At 29.4% G+C, this 18,756-nt stretch overlaps 1 protein-coding gene across 1 annotated transcript in view; it reads left to right on the forward strand.

Moving 5' to 3' along the window:
• The first annotated feature begins 18,232 nt into the window (after nt 1-18,232).
• Nucleotides 18,233-18,756, forward strand: part of LOC129957049 (MDS1 and EVI1 complex locus protein EVI1-A-like) — a 169,489-nt gene continuing 168,965 nt past the window's right edge. Inside the window, exon 1 of the mRNA XM_056069173.1 lies at nt 18,233-18,320. The gene's annotated coding sequence lies outside the window, so the exon portion shown is untranslated. The remainder of the gene's footprint in view (nt 18,321-18,756) is intronic.

Raw genomic sequence — 18,756 nt, forward strand, 5'->3', positions numbered from 1 at the left:
GTAGCAAACGAGTTGTAATTCTACTTGTCTTCTTTTTTGAATTCGTTCTTCTAAAGCATATAATAATTTCAAACTTATTTCAGTGTTCAAATTTTTTAGTTCATTTAACTAAAATTCAAATATACCTTCACTTGTTAACAAATTCGCATCTCGTCGCCTTAAGCCCACAGCTGCTAGACGAATCGGTTCCAACCAATATTTTTTTCTTCTAAGAATTGCAATATCCAGACGTTCGGGAAAACCGGTTTTCTTACTTTAAAAATCAGTTTTCAAATGTGACAAATTTACTTAAAAAACCCAGTTTTTTTAAAACCGGGTTTGAAAAACCATCAAACCCTAATAGTAATCGTTCAAAACTTCGAACTCAAGATTTCGACAAATCTCCACGTTTTAGATCTTCCTGAGTTCAAAAAATACATTTTTGGAAAATACCTGTCTGTCTAACTGTGATAGAGATAACTTTAAAACGCTTTGAGCTAGAACGATAACATTCGGTATATGATTTTTATACCAAATTTGTAGATTCTTATCAAATTTCCAGTAAAATATACGGAGGAAGTCTGTCTGTCCGGCTCCTCGAATATAACTTAACACTACTACTACAAAACTAAGAGAGTTAGATGGTTAAAATTCGATACACAGAATTAACATTTACAGTTTAGACACTTGTTATATTTTTGACCAAATGTATAGATACCTATAAAAGTTGCAGCGAAATTCAACCAGACGTTAACCGCCTGTAGGTCTGTATTTTCAGTAACATGTATACACGATAATTAAAAAACGCGATAACTTAAATAAAAAAAATTTGTTACGGGATTTTGTGACTACAAGTATAGCTTTGAGTCAAATTTTCGTTTCAATTGGGTGAGGAAAACGCGTCTAAAACACAAATTCAATTTTCGGGTACTATTAATGGCATGCCAGGGATGAATCGCCAAAAAAATCGCCAAGGCTCACACCATAGCTTCATTAAAAATGCCAAATTCACACCAAGGTTTAATATTTCGTTACTATTGTACGCCATTGCAAGACGTTCTTTGGGATGATCTTTATTAGAGATTATGCGAGAAAGTTTTGGGGTGACCATTGCCGCTCGTTTGTACATGAGAATACATCATCCGGAGCAACAGCAAACTTTATTTTTGTCAACTTCCACCTGCTTCTTATTTTTCTCTATTTTCTATTCCAAACGGATAATATGTACATCAGCGTTTTCTGTTACTCTATGCATATGATAACCAGACATCTGGCAGGCTGCAAAATGAAAAACTCTTTATTGGCAAAATTACTTGAAAATTTCTTATGAATCAACGAAAGAGAGAAAATATTAAAATGTGTTTCTCTAGAAATATACTATACTCTGCTGTTTCCCAATTTTACTGCTTAGGTAGGTACTGCACGATGCAGTCGTCAAAAAACAATTGCTCTTCATCGCCGTAATGATTCTTGATGTAAGATATATATATACATGTAAATGGTGTCAACGTGATCTTTGGTGTCTTGCTTTGGTTATACTACTGGATGAATGAATGCATCTTCAGCCCTAGCAAAATACAGTAGACTCCCGATTATCCGCGGGCGGATTATCCGCGCCTGCCACACTAAGTGTTTTTTTTTTTTTTTTTTTTTTTTTTTTTTTTTTTTGCTTCCAAGCAAAGAGAAAATGCTTCCAAAGCAAGAAGCAAACACAAATGACTGATTTCTTCAAAAAGGTGTAGTTTTACAGTTATGCTTTTGTAATTACATAATACATTATAGTATTAAAATAGTACATATGTATTAATTTTTCTGTGTATCCTTGACGCCTCTCGTAAGTACAAAGCACTTTTCTATTTTCATTAACAAAATGCATTTTAGGTTAGTTTTGAGTGACATACTAAAATATGAAGCGTTAGTTAAACATTTCCTGCTGTTTATTTTACGTTTTAATGTACATAAAACGATTTTTCAAAGTTGGAATGACTGTTTTCTCTTTTGCTATACCCGTTTTTAGCTTTTTTCGGATTATCCGCGATTTTTGTTATCCGCTGCGGCCGCGCCACCCAATTCCGCGGATAATCGGGAGTGTACTGTATAGGTTGTCAATGCTACCTACTGATAGTTCTGAAACTTCGCACAAAACATTAAAAAAAGTTTTTTTTTCTTTGTCTTTCTCATAATGCCGTTTCTCTTAAATAAAGTCATGAATTCTGTTACTAGTAAGACCTGGCTAGCAAATTGTTATAAACTGCAGGTAGATGGATAGACAGTTATTCTCTAGAGAAACCGCGTTGCACCGTACTGAGTGAGAAAGATAGTCTTAGCTGTACCAACTCCTTTTAGCTGGAGAAAGGCAAATTTTATAGTATTAAGGTATCTGTTTACATTTAAAAGGCAGTTTTTGGTGAAAATTCACAATTTTTTTATTGTTTTATTTTAAAACCCATTTATTTGGGATTCCAAATCTGTGTTTGTCTTAATTCAATGATAAATAGAAACAAAGATATGTGAAGCTTTATAAATCACTGTAGCTGAAAACGAAAACGGAAGTAGTTGAATGTTTTCCAACATTTTATCAAATACATGCCTCCCGGAATTATAATTTATTTTATAATATGTTCTATCGGCAAGTTACGTGTATAGGAATACGTTTTGTGTAGTTTTCATGCCGAAAGGATCGACAAATACATCTGCTTTTGAACATTATTTGTGTTTACAAAGCATTTTTAGTACAAGACAAATGAATGAATTTTATGAAAAACTATGATTTCGTAAAAAATTTCATACTTAAAACATGATATCTTAAAACTTATTAATATATTACCTTGAAATTTTGCATATATGTTACCTTAAGTGTGCCAAAGGCAATGAACTAGGAATATAACTTTGAAATGAGTAATTTTCCTATTAGAGGTGCCTAATGTAATTTTCAATTACGAATTTCGTGAAATTTTCGATACAGAAATACTCGATTAGCAGTAACTTTTTTAAAAATGCACATATTTCTTAGATTCTAGTTCATTCTAGTTCACCATAGCTGTAAGTATGTTGTGTATAAAAATAATTGGAATACGTGCAATAGAATTTTTTGTAGAGTGTATTGCTTTTTGCAGTTTTCACTATTTTTTACCCAAATCGACACATTTTACAGAATCTCAATTGGTACAGAATTTCCTGATCAATATTTTTCATTATTTGCAATCACATTAATGATGAAAATGAACTGAATTACATCATTAGAGGGATTTTTCATAAATTTGTCTCCGTAGGTAAACATATGCCTTAATTAAGATTTTATGAAAAATTTCTACAGATGCAGCTTTGTAAATCTTATGGCGCTAAGTCTGATAAGAGGATAAATCTGACATATCGATAAAGGCGAGCAGTATGATAATATTTCTTTAAATTTCTTGTATTATATTTGACTAAGTTGCAAGTTCTTTTTAATTCAGCACGGTTGTTAAGAGAATGTAGTTGAATTTGGACATGGGCAACAAAACAACTTATTCAGGAAGCTAACATAGAAACCTCTCCCTTATAATAACACCTGCAATACATTTAAGGTTTTTTTTCATTAGCATTTCATCAATCATGGCGTTTTTCATGTAAGCGCTAAATCGCACCTTTTCATTCTTAAACGGCAAATTGTGAAGAAGCGGCAAATTGTAATTCACAATTTCAAGTATTCCTGTAAATTGGAATAATAATTGACAACACTTATTGTAAAGGAAATAAATATCCTATTGTAAGAAAGCATTTCTCTAACGAGTGCTTCAATAAAAAAAAAATAATGTTAAACTTACTGATTCAAAGTAATGTAGAAATGGTTAAGATATTTTCCTTAGTTGATTGAATCTACTTTATAAGAAAAATGTTTTTCTATCTTTGTAACGATTTGATATTTTTACCTTCTCTTATACGTAGTATAGAGAAAGTATAATAATTGTCAAAAAATTTAAACTCCAGATTTTGACGAATCTCCACATTTTAGACTTAACTGAGTTCGAAAAACATGTTTTTAGAAAATGTCCCTTCATCTGTCTGTCTGTGACAAAGATAACTCAAAAATATTTTGAGCTAGGTGGGTGAAATTTGGCATACGATCGTTGCATCAAATTTGCAGTTTTCTGTAAAAATTTTAGTAAAATTTATTCAGAGGAAGTCTGACAGTCCGAATATAAGTTAACACGATAATTAAAAAACAAAGAGAGCTAAATAGACAAAATTTCGGTACACATATTTAACATCTATAGTATAGACAATCTCAAATTTTGAGCCTCATCCAAAAAGGAGTTGACTGTCTGTCGGTCTGTACTTTCAGAAATATATAAACGCGATGACTTAAAAATATCAAATTTGGTATGAAAATTTGTGACTACAAATGAAGTTTTGCGTCAAATTTTTGTGTCCATCGGTTGAGAAAAACATGCCTAAAACACAAATTCGATTTTCGATTACTATTAACCGCATTCCAGGGATTCATCGCCAAATAACTCGCCAAAGATGACACGATAAATTCAGTAAAAATCAAAATATCACGCAAAAGCTATTATTTCGTAACTATTGTATGCCAATGCCATGAAAGGTGTGGCATCTTCATTAGAGAGTGGGGTGACCACTCCAGCTGATTTTACATAAAATCAAAAATGGTGGATTGACACCAAAAATGCAGAGAAGAAGAAGAATCTGCATTTTAAATGTCCATTTTATCTTTTATTATTACTGAAATACATCTTAGTAATGTAGCTATGCAATTTTTCATAGCTCAGAACTTCCACTTTTCTTCATTATAACGCCGATCAATCTAAGGTCGGCAGTTGAAAGCCTCCCAAATGGTGGCATTTAAAAACATTTCATTTTCACTGATCCTTGCGCAAATTAACTTCCTTGAGCTCTTGATTGCGCAATCTGTGTTGCAATATTAAGTGCAAGAATTGCCATGGTTAAAACTGTAATCTCTAAACCGTTGCAATATGCGTCGCCGAGGAAGAAGATAATGATATTATAGAGTTATGTCAGAACATTTACATTATCTAAATAAATAAAAAAAAATCATGATTATAGTATTTTTAAATAAAAACTATATTGATACTCAGTGTAAACGTCTTTTTACAATTACGATAGTAATATATTCTTAATGTAAAAGACTATGTTCCGTATTTTACATTCGCAGAAGATTCTGCTTTGCTTAGAGTTCAGAAGTTGTGATTTTAAACTTTATTATATAATTTCTCTTCCGAAATACATAAGATGCACAGATTAAAAATAGTGGTCCCCCAAAAACTTTCTCGCATACTATCTAATAAACTTGTTGTGCCAGAGAACGCCTTATATGGCATTGGCGTATAATAGTTACGAAATATTAACCTTTGATGTTAATTCAACATTTTCATTGAATCTGTCGTGTGATATTTTGGCGAGTCCTTGGCGAGTTTCTTAGTGCTTAATCCCTGACATCTATTAATAGTATCAAAAATCGAATTTATGTTTTAGACACGTTTTTCTCAGCTGAAACAAAAATTTGGCACGAAACTCCACTTGTAGTGACACATTTTCATACCATATTTGATAGATTTTAAGTCATTGTGTTTATGAATTGTCGCATTTATATGTTTCTGAAAATACAGACCGATAGACAGTCAACGCGTAGTTATTTTTAACTCAAAATTTGGCAGACATCTATGCTATGGTTGTTAAATCTGTGTACCGAATCTTATCTATCTAGCTCTCCTTATTTTGTAATTATCATGTAAATTTATATTTAAATAGATGGATTTTACTCAAAATTTGAAAGAAAGCTGGGAATTAATACAGGGTTGTAAAGAACGTATACTAAATTTCATCCGTCCAGCTCAAAGCGTTTTTGAGTTATCTTTGTCGCAGACAGGCGGACTTTTTCCAAAAATGTGTTTTTCGACTCAGGGAGATCTAAAAGTGAAGATTCATGGAAATCTCGTGTTCAAATTTCTTGATGACTGGTATGGTATACCTTCTCTATACTATGCATACGAGAAAATAAATTCAAAAAAGAAAAAAGAAAGAAAGGGGGGGGAGAAAAAAAAGGGGAAAAAAGAAAAAGAAAGTAAACTAGGTCGCAAAAGCTTTTAAGTACATCATTGACAAAAGAAAATATAAAACAATACAGTGTTTGGAATATGCAATGAAATAGTATTTATATTTTTAAATTTCAAGTTCCACAATTCAATTCAATTTTTATTTGGCGCACTTAAATAAAAAGAATTTTAGTAGAGAAAATTTCCTATCTTACTGGGTTTTTTATATAAAATATATTATTACAGGAAAACTATGCCAGATATATGTTTTAATTTAATGCAATAATATGTAGAATAATTGCTTAGCTATATTTAGAAAAATCATGGATATCACCTTATTTTTTTATGAAGGATATAACGGTTTTACGACTTGACATTATCGAATTTTTGATCAGGGATTATGGGGGAAGGCGTCCCCCCGCCACACCGAGGTGAGAACTTTTTGGCTCTCAAAGGAATATTTGACAAAAATTTTTAAAATATATAAATTTTTTTTATACCTTTGCCTAATTGCAATGAATTGCAAATGTTTCTTACAGTTTTCTATTCGGCATTTATAGGCATTTACTACTTATTTTGAGTGATTTTTTTTTATCAACATGATCCAGGAACTACTTCAAGTTATTCTATTAGAAACAAGTAATATTTTAACACTCTCACCTTTGGAAGATATGTAAATTCAGAAAGAAAAAAAAACAAACATAAGGCGTAACAAGAACTTTTAAAACAATAAAAAAAAAAAAAAAGGTTGTTTTTAAGGATTTAAAGTTTTTTTTTCTGGGACTCATAAAACAAGCTGAAACTTATTAAGAAACTGCAATTCAGTTCTTGCATGCTGTGAGATCTATTTTTGGTCCCCTACCAGGAAATTCGCGTAAAATGTTGCAAGAACTACACGTGGCTGCATAAGGCTCAAATTAGGTGAGGAATTTTAACGCATTCAAAGTTTTTAGAAATATTTGTGTTTTGTTTTTGATAAGAAATAAACCCATTTTCAGTTATACTAAGTGACTATGAGCTTGAATTTTAAATACAATAACCCTTTCCTTACAAACTATTCCAGTATTATAAACTATGCTAATTAATTACTGTACTGTTTTGTATCTTCTAAGAATAAAGATGCATTCCGCTTTTATCAGGATTGTTGTCTTGTCTCCAAGTCAAAATCATCTTCACCAGTACCGGAGTAAGATGACATTTTTTTAATTATATTTTTTAAAATAACAAAATAATATTGATTTCATACAAATAAAAATTTATACAGCAATTGAAAATGCAAAAGTGGCCATTATAATAACACATACAAAACAAATTACCATTCTAATAATATACAAACAAAACAAACAATTGTATCTTGAATTTATTAAAAACTATCAACCTGCTGAGATATTAGCTTTATTTTATTTCATTTAGATTGTTTCATTTACATATAACTTCATGTCCATGATTCCGACAAATTATCAACCAATAAAGCAGTGCTATTTTAATTTTCCTACCTTTTTGTTCATTGAACATCTGAACCTTTCTAACGATGACCAGTCCTACGATGTCATAGAGTTATTAAAATCGCAAATATCAGTTAGGCGATATTGTAACTTATCTTTTTTTTAATCCATTTTGTAAACTGCCTAGATAGAATTTTTTTTTTTTTAACTTTCAACTAGGGATTGCAATACCGGACCAAAATTTCAATACCGGTATTCGGTATTTTTTAAATCTTAATACCGGGATACCGGTTTTAATACCGGTATTAGAAATTTTAGAAAAAGAAAGAAAACACAGTTGTTTCTTTGTTTTATTTGCCAGTTTTATTAGAAAGGGTAAATATCACAAAAAATAATTTGTAACATATAAGTTATAACCGTATATAAAGAATCACAAAAAAAGTAAAGGAACAATTTATTTATTTAAATCACAAAAAATTGTAAATATCACTATTCAGTCTGTGGTACTAATACAAAATTTGAAATGTGATCTTAAAAAACATAATGCATCCATTGCACTGTCATTAAGCCTGAAAAGTAATTTTGCGTAAAAATTACTAGCTGTCGAAAACGCTCTTTCGGCAACTACGATGGTTAGTGGTACAGTTAGCAATGCGCGATATACTTTTTCCAAGTATTTACCTCTAAATCCCTCCTCTTCAAATAAATCGATTTCTTATCGGATGGTTTTGGATATAGCTGATTTGTGTATTGTTATTTTGGTTCGATGAAATTTTTTTTATTTATCGCTAATTCTAATTTTTGTTCAAGAGACAATTCCTTTTCACTATCGACATTAGTGTCATCATAATCTTCGATAACTGAACCGAATTCTTTCGAATGTGGATAGGTTTGTGGGTAAAAAAGGTTAAGAAAATTTACTATAAACTTAATCAGATTTGAATTGGTTCTTTTCTTTTCTTCTTTTTCATTTTCATTTTTAAAATCATTATAATTATGTAAATACCGTAAGACATTTTCTATTTCGATATGCCTTTCTTCTGTGCGATTTTTCAATGTAATATATAATTTTCAGATAGTGATGTGTGCTGTTCTAGTGTGACGTGTGCTGTTCTAGTGTGACGTGTGCTGTTAGGAGTAAACATTTCCAACGTGTTTTAAAATCTATTATTAACATATATTCTGTTTTATTTTCAGTTAGTATGTATTTTAGTTATATGTCATCTTTTATAGGGGAACGTTTAAACATCTTAACAATTTTTCGAAATTTATAAATTATAGGAAGCAATTGTTGATGGGTTAATATTTCATCCTCATTAGCAATATCTTCTTCAACAATTGCATTGTCATTATCTTCATTGTCAATATCACTCTCACTCTTACTCTCTTCAATGTCGGAATCCGAAGTTTCTATATCCACAGTATTTGGATTCTTCTGTTCTTTATTTATTTATTTATTTTTTTGGTATAATACATCTATTTCTCCTAACTCAATTCTATGAGCATAGCACAATTGCTGATTTGCACCAATCAACTTTCCAATTTTTTTTCATAACTGTTGCTCCATCAGTCATTATGGATACAATTTCTTCTTTCAGGGATAATCCATGTTTCGCTAATTTAGATTTAAGCAATTAATTTCGTCCGCTAGGGAGACATAAAAACTAAAACGTATGCTATTTTGTCATGTTGGTGATCCCTGAACATATAGTGGAGACAATTTTAAAAATTTCTAGTAAATACCGAAAAACCGGTATTTAAACTTGAGAATACCGGTATCACAAAATTGTACAAATGGCTCAAAATACCGGTGTTCGGTATCCCGGTATTGCAATCCCTACTTCCAACAATGTAAGGAAATCACGGAATCACTAACCAATTTTTAATGAAACGAAGAAGATAATTTTAATTGTTGCTCAACGATATAATTTATTGTTGAAAATAAAGGAGTAAATATTTTTTTAAAAATATCCGAAATTCCAAAAATATTTACCCGATTATTAAAATCATTAAAAAGACAACTTTTTAAATTTTGAAATGGCATAAAATTCATTTTTGTCCGATATTATTTTCAGAAACTGTCTATAAAAAACGCCGAATTTCAGCTTAATTTTTAATTTATTAAAACTGTAATTAAAATTTCGAAGAAATCCTTCTGAGGTACAAATTCCCATCCTCAAGATATTTGTCTGCCAAATTCAGTAACTATGCGTCAAACTGTCTGACATGTCGAGTAATAACACACAAATACACAGACCGACATTAAAAACACACATTCATCTTTATTATTAGTAAAGATGATCAAAAGCTAACATTGTCACCTTGCCTTTGGTTCCCCTATATGATTAATTTTAACGAGTATATTATTAAACAAATTATTATTTCTTTTTCTTCTATATATTTATTTAATAAAAATAATGCAATAACATTTATATATTCGTATTATAAAATATTTGTAAATACCTCGTATTTTAATTAACATTTTTAAATTTATTTTATTGATTCAGAAATATTCCTTTTATTTTATTCCTTATCCAATGTTCTGTAATGATATTATGTATCAGCATGCAGCTATCTTTTTCATCATTGTTAATAAACCTCCCTGCTAAAAACTTTGGCAACTTGTATAAAAATTAGGAACACTGGGCAAGAATGTTATATGAACGTGAACGTTAATGTCATGTGAACGTGAACGTGAGCGGGAATGTCATGTGAACGTGAACGTGAACGTGAATGCAGTCACCATTTTTCAGATTTTTATTTTCAGAATCTCGCATATGAGCATTTTTTGCTTCGTAGCGCAGTGAAGAAAACCAAACATGCTGTTTTTTCGACCCTTTTTGATCGATCGATTGAAATCAAAATTTGATTCAGAATTTCAATTTTAATACCAAAATGAAAAATTAAGTTTCATTTATTTAAGTGGTTACATTCTTGAGTTAACGCTTTTACATGAATGAAAATGTACAGATAGTCAAACTGTTGATAGAATCAAACCCAGAGGGGTTCAAAATTCATCCATGCATCCCTTTACATTTTGTAATTATTATGTTCACTTGCATGCAGAGGCAGTCATGCATGCTTCGTATGAAGGAATTCCGTTCAAAATTTGTCTGATACTTGTAAATTTCTTGTAAAGACTTAAAACCAAATTTCACTCTCCTACTAGCTTAGAGCATTTTTGAGATATCGTATTCACAGATGGACATAATTCCATAAATATGTTTTTCGCATTCAGAGGAGTATGAGATTCGTCAAAATCTTTAGTTCGAATTTTTTGATGATTACCAATCTTTTTTTCATATATGAGATAATTATTTCGTATATTTCGTATTCATTATTTCATATATTTCGTATATGAGAATGCAGAATAATTTCATCGTTAAAAGATAAGAATTCCAACAGCTTATAATTTGTCATTTGCTATTTTGGAATAACAAAGTTTCATTCAAAATTCATCGAATAAAATCTCGAGAATTTGAATCAAAAAATTGTATATTACTATTTTTATATACAAAAAACAAATGTTTTTAGAGACCGTCAAAGACGAATTTTTAAAAAGGCAATTAATAGTGTAAAAGAGACAAGCGCTCACTTTTTTTTTTTTTTTTTTTTTGCAAAAGGTTGAGAGTTATTTAATGTTGTGCTTTCATTTAACTTCGTTGTTTATATTAATTTTGGAATATAATTCAAGCAACGTTTCTAATTCATAAGCAATTGTAAGTTAATTAATATATTATTTTATAATTCTAAAAAAAAATCTGACGCTTTATGTTTTTAAAAATTAGTCTATTCTATTATTAAATATTATTTAAAATTGCGTTAATAATTTTTTTCATTTTTTAAAACTTTTTCGCATACTCAGAAAGTAGAACAATCGTCAAAAAATTCGAACTCGAGATTTCGACCAATCTCCACGTTTTAAACCACCTTGAGTGTCAAAAACATATTTTCGGAAAATGTCCGTATGGCTGTCTGTCTGTGACAAAGATAACTCAAAAACGCTTTAAGCTAGAGGGTTGAAATTTGGTATATGGTCTTTACACCAAATTTGCAGATTTTCCTTTTTCAGATTCTGATGAAGTCAGTCTGTCCAGTTGTTTGAATATCAGTTTACACGATAATTACAAAACGAAGAGAACTACATAGTAAAATTCGGTACACATGTTTAACATCTATAGTGTAGATACATATCAAGTTTAGAGCCAAATCCAACTAACTGTAACTGTCTGTCGGTCTGTACTTTCAGAAACTTGTAAACGCGATAATTCAAAAGCACATTGGTTTAAATATAACAAATTTGGTACGAGATTTTGTGACTACTAGTGCAGTCTTGTACAAATTTTTGTTTTAGTCGATCGAGAAAAGCGTGTCTAAAACATAAATTCGTTTTTCGGATTCTATTTATCGCATGCCAGGGATTAATTGCAGAATAACTCATCCAAGATGACACGATAGATTCAGTAAAAATGCCAAATTCACGCCAAATATAATTATTGTACGCCAATGCCATGTATGGCGTCATGTTGCATGACAAATTTATTAGAGTATGCGAGTGAATTTTGAGAAAAACTACTGACGCTTTTTTTTTCCTCCAAAATTTTGAAAGTTATTTGATATTGTGCTTTCTTTTAATTATGAAGGCTTTAAAATCGAACTAATTAAAATTAAAATCAACTGTTTTTTAAATTATTTTTGTAATATTATTCTAGCAACATTTTTAATTGATAACTATTTGCAAGTTTAATAAAATCTTATTTTATAATTCTAAAAAAAATTCTGGTGCTTCATGTTTTTAATATTTAGCCTATTCTGTTGTTAAATATAATTTAGAAAGAAGAAGAAAATTTTATTAATTTATTTGCTCGCAATTTTGTTTAAAATAACTTTTCTATCTCAGTTATGCAATTTTTAATACGCGATCTGCAGTTAAGAGTTTTACTATGACAGTTTGTTAAAATTTGCTTTTTAAAACTGCTTATATAAATATTTGTTTTTGAAAGTTTCGAATGCCAGGAGAAAGAGACCCGAGATTTGCAAATCCAAGGGTCAATAGAAGACTAAGTCCTAAGTTATCAAAAAAATAATTTTTGATGCTTGAAATAAAAAATAAAAATAATCCATGAGTTTTCTGGTAAAAATAAAAATATATTTATATTTTAACTAATTTTATACTTTAACTACTTAACTAAAATAAGAAACAAGATGCCATGAAAAAATATCAACATATTTTAATAATAACAAAAATAATCATAATCATAAAAATATCAACATATTTTAATAATAACAAAAATAATCATAATCATAAAAATATCAACATATTTTAATAATAACAAAAATAATCATAATCATAAAAATATCAACATAAAAATAATCTATGAATTTTCTGGCAGAAAAAAAATTTGTTTAGGCTTTATCTTTAACTAAGATCAAAAACAAGATGCCATGAAAAATATCAACATATTTTAATAATAATAAAAATAATCATAGACATAAAAATAATCTATGAACTGTCTAATAGAAATAAAAATGCGTCTATACTTTAACTACTTAACTAAGATAAGAAACAAGATGCCATGAAAAAATATAAACATATTTTAATAATAACAAAAATAATCATAATCATAAAAATATCAACATAAAAATAATCTATGAATTTTCTGGGAGAAAAAAAATTTGTTTAGGCTTTATCTTTAACTAAGATCAAAAACAAGATGCCATGAAAAATATCAACATATTTTAATAATAATAAAAATAATCATAGATATAAAAATAATCTATGAACTGTCTAATAGAAATAAAAATGCGTCTATACTTTAACTACTTAACTAAGATAAGAAACAAGATGCCATGAAAAAATATAAACAAATTTTAATAATAACAAAAATAATCATAATCATAAAAATATCAACATAAAAATAATCTATGAACTTTCTGGCAGAAAAAAAATTTGTTTAGGCTTTATCTTTAACTAAGATCAAAAACAAGATGCCATGAAAAATATCAACATATTTTAATAATAATAAAAATAATCATAGACATAAAAATAATCTATGAACTGTCTAATAGAAATAAAAATGCGTCTATACTTTAACTACTTAACTAAGATAAGAAACAAGATGCCATGAAAAAATATAAACATATTTTAGTAATAACAAAAATAATCATAATCATAAAAATATCAACATAAAAATAATCTATGAATTTTCTGGCAGAAAAAAAAATTTGTTTAGGCTTTATCTTTAACTAAGATCAAAAACAAGATGCCATGAAAAATATCAACATATTTTAATAATAATAAAAATAATCATAGACATAAAAATAATCTATGAACTGTCTAATAGAAATAAAAATGCGTCTATACTTTAACTACTTAACTAAGATAAGAAACAAGATGCCATGAAAAAATATAAACATATTTTAATAATAACAAAAATAATCATAATCATAAAAATATCAACATAAAAATAATCTATGAATTTTTTGGGAGAAATAAAAATTTGTTTAGGCTTTTTCCTCAACTAAGATAAGAAACAAGATGCCATGAAAAAATATCAACATATTTTGCTGTTATAAAGTTTGGGTACTAAACACATGTTTATAGTGAAAAATTTTACAGATTTCAATTTTAACTTTTTTTTAATTTACATTATTATCACTAATCTAATTAAAATCCTGTTCTTAAAATTCACTGCAATTAATTCTTGATTGGATTTATTTATTTTTTTTTTTTAACTGGAACATAATTTTGTAGTATTCTGGCAGAATTCCTGATTATCCGAATTGAATACCACTATAATTCACTTTGAATAATTAGAAAGTCTTCTAATAAAAAGACTAAATTTTAAATCTAATTTCCACTAATGATAGTAATAAAAAAGAATGTAAGTATCTGAGATCTTCTAGACAGATCGTTAGGAATCAAGTTGTAGGATGTAGAAGTATAAATTAAAATGATTAAATTTGGTGTAGATGTACTTCGGAATATGTCACATGGAAGCGATTTCTTAGAAACTTTGAATTGAATTTTGATTGATTAAAAATTAAACTAAATTTTAATATTTTTATTTCATAACTGTCGAAATTATTACAGTACAAAAAGGATTTTAAATCATTTAAAGAATAAATTCAAATCTTTTTAATGATACTTATTTAATTATTGTAAAGTTTTCGTTTATTTTTAATTTAAAAAATGTTTTTAAGTTTATTTTTCATCAATATGTTTCATTACTGTTAAGAAACTCAAATAGTATTGTGACTCCTCCGATTTTAATAGATATGTTAATAATGTTATTTGTCTGCATTATTAAGTTGAAGGGAACTTGTATTTGAAAAGCAATCTTTAAAAATTAGTATGTGGAATGAAGTTATATATATATATATAATTTGGTACATGTATACCTTAGAGGTCGGAAATGTGCACCCGGGGTCCCTTTTTTTGAAATTTTAATTAGAATTTTAATTATTAAGTAAAAACTAACTTTCCCGCCAAAAAATCTTCCATTTTCCATACCGCCAACTTTTCCGCCAAAAAAATCTTCCATTTTCCCCACCGCCAAATGAGTAAGGCTTCAGTTTTTTTTTTCCTCCCAACAGTAATGAGGCTAGGGTTAACATTTTTCGGCGGATTATTTCAAACGATTCTGTTTATTTTCTTAATGTTTGATGCATTTAAAATGAAACATTGTTAATTAATCCATGTTTCAGATTCCTTCTGAAGTACTTTTGAATTAAAATAACACAGAATAAAGGAAATTAAAAATGTATAATCTGCCTAAAGTTACCCCAACTGACGTAGAAAAATTCACGCATTTGCTTTAACGTAACTGGCGAAGAAAATTCACGCATGCGCATTGCGTTCTGATTGTTGACATGACGACCAACGGATGATTTAAATTATTTTTAGGTTAGTTGCATGCGTTTGTAAGTAAATTGTATTTATGTTAGTTATATATTTTTTGTATATGCTTATAGTTTTAAGTACATCGTTTTTTAAGTACCTTTTTTAAACCTGTGTTCGACCGATTATTTTAAACGATTCGCTTTATTTTCTTAGTGTTTGATGCATTTAAAATTAAACATTGTTAATGAATCGATCTGTTCATGATGAATTTCAGAAAATTTTGTTGACAAATTTTTGAGATATTACATAAATGAAGAAAGATATTCTTTAGTGCCCATAAAGTTTAAACGCTCAGTGACTCTGTTATCAGTAATCATATTATAAAAAAATGCTTTGTTTCAGTAAAAATTATTATGATATTAATTGCAGATTAATTCTTTCCACTTTAATTTAAAGCATAAATTCTACGAGAGCTAACAGAAAATCAGAGAGATAATATTACGTTATGACTGAAGGCCTTTATAATATTATGAGTGAATTATATGACTATCAAAATTTGATGTTTTAAAATATTTTGTTGAAGAATCTATTAAAGTAGGAATTACGTAAAATATTTAATTATTAAAATTTAAACGAACATTAAGATTGGCGAACCGGCTGGTCGCCAAAGGCGGCTAGTATATATATAAAGGAATCCGGCCTGAAGATATTTTCAAGGATCATCCTCAGGCAGGGATTCAGGGGTAAGGGTGACCCTTGAAAAAGTCTTCAGGCCGGATTCTTTTTTTATTTGGTTTAATTTGATTTTTCTATTAACTTGGTTTTTATTACTTTTGTGTAAATTCATCTGTGTTTTAGAAGTAGCTGCATTTGCACTCTCTAAATAATATGGTGTTTTTCCTATTCCTTTTTTGATTTTAGTTTGAATAAGAAATAACTTTTAGTTGCGATTCCGAAACTATTTCGTTTCGTTTTTCGTTTTAGTTTCGTTTTCAAAATATTTCTTACTTTAGATTGGTTACTATATATATATATATATATATAAACACACACACTCACACGTAGGTTTAATCCATCCCGGGTGGCATGTTTAATTTACAAGAGGCGTGGACAGGGCACGTCCGCTCACAGCGCGGCATAAAAGCAGAACAAGGGAAAAGAGGAAGAAATTGATTATCCCTGGGATTCTGATAGAGATTTCTAACACGTGTTAGTCACAAGTAAGAGAATCATAGGGATCTTTTAAAAGAATGTGCTTATTTGCGCAGTATTTCATCCCTTCACTCGGAGTATAGGAACCGCTGACTAAAGCATTTTCACAGAGCTTTTGTTGCATTTAGTAAAGAGAAAAAGTGGAATGGGATCAGGAAATAAGAGAATATTTTAGAATGAAGTTAATATTAGCTAAACTTGACAAAACTTTTTAAATTAATTAAGTTTAAATTAGATTTTAAAATATCATTACACACACACACACATATTTATACACTTGACAAAGAGCAAGAAGTTTGTTATTAGCTATTGCCACCCAATCAAATTATCTATGATGACCGATACAAGCAACAGTTGATCGATTTGTATGAAGCTTTAAAGGATCAACTTTCAGAATATAGCGACGAATAATAGCGGCTTTCAGAATAAACGGTACGAAAATGTTGCTTTTCAGTTGCCAATTCTTGCCCACTAGCTACCAGATCAATGGAGGACGCTTTCGAATCTCTTCGTTGGGATGTGTTCTTCAATTTGCCGTATTCACAAGATGTTGTTTCTTCATTTTAATATTTGTTTCGTTCCAAACAGAATACCCTTTCAGGAGAGAGGTTCAATTTCCATTCAGATACTAAAAATTGGCTTGATAATTGGATTGCATCTAAATAACGAGACTTTTTTCTTCGCAGAATTCGCTTGGTGGGCCCGAAAGATGGGGGAAAAAATGAAACGTTGTAGTTTCCAAGAAGAAATATTTTGATAAGTCAATCTTTAATTTTTGTAACAAACATCTTTTTGTAAACAAATGGTTACTTATTTACGGCATGTTTATATACCCACTTTTTCATTTTGGATTTTTATTCGATTTTTGATGAGTAAATAAGGAGATATGGCTCATTTTTTTCCGTAGATAGCAATTCAAATAGACCGACAAATGATATAGCTTTTCCTCGGTTGAAATGCATAAAACTTTGTTTCTGAAAAAACAATCCACTTAGGTATTAAACATTAGTTATAGTTTTACCAAAATTTATATCGGATGCATTTAGATTGTATTTAATTTTCTTAATTAAAAAAGAAGTCTTTAAGAATTACTTTTGTGCTCTTTTCTTTTTCTTTAATTCTATGGTACATGAAATTTTTATTTAAAACTCAATTGCTTTTAATACTTGTAGCGTAAGACAAAATTTTAATTTCAAATTGATGATTCGAATGAATACGATGGTTTCAAATACCTGAATGTATTCTATTTTAATAGATCCCTATTCTGTTTGTCGGAAGACTGCTATAATAATGACAATGAACCTAAAGAGCTCATTATTTCACCATTCAAATTAATTTGGCACTTTTATCACCTTTACAAAGAAAGTCTTTAATGAACAAAATGAAATTTTATTTGTCCATGAATTGTGTTTTTTCTGTTAACATTAAACGTTTTCCATAATTTATTCGATATACAATAAACCATAATTTAAAAATGGATTAAATCTTTAAACGAAATATTGAAGCAAAATAAATCTTACAAAGTGCGTTTGAGTTTTGTTTAAAAAGTCCATATCTTTATCACTAGTCATATTGCCATTCGGCCGGCTCCGGAGGAAAGAGAGTAAACCTGGCAGCGAACTCGACTGTCAGGTGCGCCATCCATCGGCAAAAAGTTCATCACCCGAACCGCTGCTCACTGTTTACCATATCGGCGTCTGCGTTCAGCTGTAACCTTGATCATATGCGACGGCTTACATATCTGCCTTTTTATCTTTGCATAGGAGAAGCATCATAAGGAGAAGGGTGAGTTCTCTTATCATAACATTTGGCGGGAAATGTGTATCGTGGTTGGCGCTTCGTCTGCTAAGTTGCAGAGTGTTTTTCTTAAATTTTGTTAGGGTCTTTGGAGTAGAGCTAGCGCTGACATTTTGCGCATTAAGCGGTGATGCTTAAAACGCTCGGTATTAAAGGAGAAGGAAGGGGTGTGATAATTCATTTACGGCAACATCGCAAAGTTTGTTTTTCTTTTTCGGCCCGCCGAGAGGGGGGTCGGCACAAGTTTCAAAACTTGCGTGATGCCATTTCGGATTATTGTAAAAATTGTTTTGAATTGAATTTTCTTTAGTTTCGTTTTTGTTTAATATTATGTATGCTTCGGAATAATATATTAAAGATATAAAAGGGACCGATTATTTTCATCCGATTTTTGGATTTAATGAGTTATTAATTTTAGTTCACA

The sequence above is a fragment of the Argiope bruennichi genome, chromosome 11, assembly GCF_947563725.1.
Source record: "Argiope bruennichi chromosome 11, qqArgBrue1.1, whole genome shotgun sequence".
NCBI lineage: Eukaryota > Metazoa > Arthropoda > Arachnida > Araneae > Araneidae > Argiope > Argiope bruennichi.